At 33.2% G+C, this 3,897-nt stretch overlaps 1 pseudogene; it reads left to right on the top strand.

Annotated features, from left to right (window-relative positions):
• Window positions 1-3,897, top strand: part of LOC117181291 — a 90,376-nt pseudogene that overhangs the window by 83,541 nt on the left and 2,938 nt on the right.

Genomic DNA, 3,897 nt, shown 5'->3' on the forward strand with positions numbered 1-3,897 from the left:
CCTGAACTAATTCCTACATGATGAATATTTTCATTAGTTTTCTTTTTCAATGAAATTTTGTATAAATCATTACCTCCACTATTACTTTTTAATAACTTACCATACAGTTGGACAAAATAACTGGTTTCACCGTGACATCTTCCGTCGGACGATTCTCCCTCTTTTCTGTTTCTCTTAATACCTACAAAATACACATTTTCATTTTGGTTGTTTCTTAAATTTAAACAAAAATCACGAGCACAAATGATTCTTTCGGTGAACTTACTAGGCAGTCCAACGGTACATCGGGATTTTTCATTAGGCTTTCTAGAATCAAATTCTGCCTTTTCCTTTTGACTGCTTTCAACCTCTTGCTTTCCATTTTATTTTTCGTTTCCATCACCTGTTTTCTGTTTAGTGTGATATTCGTTGTGTATATCTCATCTTCAAAGATTTTTCTCGCCATTGTTTTGCGGTCCTCCTTCTTGCTGCCACATACACCATGCTTGCTGTACACCTTACATTCTTCAGCTATTTTCTCCCACTCTGCAAATTATTATATCACACATAAATATTGTACGCACTGCCTGTTGTAAAAAAATGTATAAACTTTTCTGGTACCTTTTCCAACCACGAATCATATGCAACAGTTGGATTTTTCGCGCACTCATTAATCGGTACGCGCAAAATGCACAATTATCCAATCTCTTGCATAAATACAATGTGACAAATTTGAGGCCAAATTACACGGCAAAATTTGATTAAAAAAAAATATTTCAATTAAAAAAAAATTTTAATGATTGGACGTAAAAATAGCGCCCAAAAACATAGGCCAGGTAACTCAGCGGCGCCACTAACGAAAAAAAATGTCATATAATGCATATTTTTTTGCTACTTTTTACCAAAAAAAAAATTGTTGCTCTATTAGTTTTCAATAAAACAGGGCGGCGCTAGCTTGCCGGCAAGTCAGCGGCGCCCTCTACAAAAACCATTCAAAAATCAATAAATTGAACGAAATTACTAGATTATATTTTGTTGCTATTCTTTTGCTTTACAATGAGCTATGAATCGCTTTTATAAAGTCAACCCTTGTTTAAAAAAAACTACCCCCTGTAGTGAAAAAAGTATTAAAAAAATGACAAGGCTAGATTTTTTTGCTTCACAATGAGCTGTGAATCGCTTTTGTACAGTCAACACTCGTTTTAAAAAACTACCCCCATTAATGAAAAAAAGTTTTACAAAAATGACTAGGCTAGATTTTGTTGCTATTTTTTTTTTCTTTAAAATGTGATATTAAACACTGTTGTAAAATCAACCCCGACTTTAAAAAGCAGCCCCCTGTGGTGCAAAAACATATTAAAAAAAATTAAAAAATCAAGATGAAAAACACTTGTAAACTATGAACACGATATTTTTAAAGCATAACAAAAAAGGAAAATTATTGTTCACCCCTAATCGTTAAAAAACAATTACCGTATTTTTATACGAATATAAAACTGAAGACTAAGTTCAAAAATTGTATACATTAACTGTTGGGACTTTTCTTCTCCTGATTGTTGTGCTCTCTCATTATTCTCCAGTCATAGAAATCGCTTTTGTAAAATTAACTCTTATATAGAAATAACACAACACTAACCGCCGCAATGTATTTCATTTTCCAGTCTATGTGTGTATATTTAAAAAATTTAATTTACCCTTTTCGATGTACCTTTTAATGCCTTTAACTAACTTTCAGTGCGACTATTAGGTCTATCAAGCTAGCACCTCTTCAAACAAAATTCCCAAATTTCTTTGTATCAGAATTTAGAGCTTTTTTAGGATCTTGAACGCAAAAACAACAATCAGAGACTTCAAATAACACTGGAAAATACTTTAAAAAGATTATTTTTTGACAAAGTTATATCTAAGTCGTAGAGAGGGGTTGATTTTAGACAATAAGGATTGGATTTCTATAATAAAAGCAGGTGTTTTCGAGGAGCCCAAAATTAATATGATCCATTCACACTGGAAAAGACCTTAAAAAGATCAATTTTTGGCAAAGTTATATCTGCGTGGTAGAGAGGGGTTGATTTTAGACGTTAAGGGTTGGATTCGAAAATCGGAAAGGGTATTTTCGAGGAGCCCAAAAATCTGAGACTCCATAGTCTATGGAAAATTCTTAAAAAGTTTATTTTTTCACAACTTTATATCTACGTGGTAGAGGGGGGTTGATTTAAGACGTTAAGAGTTGGTGCCAAAAAATTGGAGTGGCTATTTTCGAGGTGCCCAAAAATCAGAGACATCATTGACCCTGAAAAATTCTCAAAAAGATTATTTTTTTACGAAGTTATATCGACGTGGCAAAGAAGGGTTGATTTTAGACGTTGAGGGTTGCAGCCAAAAAATTAGAGTGGGGATTTTCGAGGATCCCAAGAATCAGATACTCTACTGATACTGGAAAATTCTTAAAAAGTTCATTTTTTCACAACCTTATATCTACGTGGTAGAGGGGGGTTGATTTAAGACGTTAAGGGTTGGTGCCAAAAAATTGGAGTGGCTATTTTCGAGGAGCCCAAAAATCAGAGACACCATTGAAACTGAAAAATTCTCAAAAAGATTATTTTTTTACAAATTTATATCGACGTGGTAGAGGAGAGTTGATTTTAGACGTTGAGGGTTGTAGCCAAAAAATTAAGAGTGGGAATTTTCGAGGATCCCAAAAATCAGATACTCTACTGACACTGGAAAATTCGCAAAAAGGTTATTTTTTTACAAATTTATATCGACGTGGTAGAGGGCGGTTGATTTTAGACGTTGGGAGTTGGAACCAAAAATCGGAAAAAGTATTTTTTAAAAGCCCAAAAATCAAAGACACCATTTACACTGGAAAATTCTCAAAAAGATTATTTTTTACAATTTTATATCTACGTGTTAGAGAGAGGGTTGGAGCCAAAAATCGAAAAGGGTATTTTCAAGGAGCCCAAAAATCAGAGACTCCAAATAACACTGGAAAACACTTTGAAAAGATTATTTTTTGGCAAAGTTATATCTAAGTGGTAGAGAGGGGTTGATTTTAGACAATAAGGATTGGATTTCTATAATGAAAGTAGGTGTTTTCGAGGAGCCCAAAATTAATAGGCTTCATTCACACTGGAAAATACCTTAAAAAGATTATTTTTTGGCAAAGTTATATCTGCGTGGTAGGGAGGGTTTGATTTTAGACGTTAAGGGTTGGAGCTAAACATAAGAAAGGTCATTTTAGAGGACCCAAAAATCAGAGAAACCATTGACACTGAAAAATTCTCAAAAAGATTATTTTTTTACGAAGTTATATCGACGTGGTAGAGGAGGGTTGATTTTAGACGTTGAGGGTTGTAGCCAAAAAATTGGAATGGGGATTTTCGAGGATCCCAAGAATCAGATACTCTACTGATACTGGAAAATTCTCAAAAAGATAATTTTTTTACAAATTTGTATCGACGGGGTAGATACCTCTTTTACAACGCCTCATGGGGTTATAGACTTCTGTCACTTTCATTTTGCTGATTTTCTCGAAAGCAATCATTCCTATAAAAAAATGCTTGAAATAAAAAATATGTATTTCGATGAGATCTACAACTTTTATTTGAAATATTTTTTTGAATTTTGCATATTAGCTGAGATAAACTCAAAAAAACCATAATTTTTATTTTTTTTTTATGATTACACCATGAAAATCAAATTTGCGCCAATTTTCACTATCATATTCGTAATCAGCGCATCAAAATACATAGGTATACGCAGTTTGAAGGGAATAGGGCATATCCGCTTTTCACAAGTATATCCGAAATATACAATTACTTTGGTATTGCAAGTATCAATTGACAAGTTTGAAACATTCGGAAAATATCTCCTTTACCACTCTTAAAAAGTTTGTTAAAATTGAGCCCGCCAGCATTT

Source organism: Belonocnema kinseyi, chromosome 10 (assembly GCF_010883055.1).
Source record: "Belonocnema kinseyi isolate 2016_QV_RU_SX_M_011 chromosome 10, B_treatae_v1, whole genome shotgun sequence".
Classification (NCBI taxonomy): Eukaryota; Metazoa; Arthropoda; class Insecta; order Hymenoptera; family Cynipidae; genus Belonocnema; species Belonocnema kinseyi.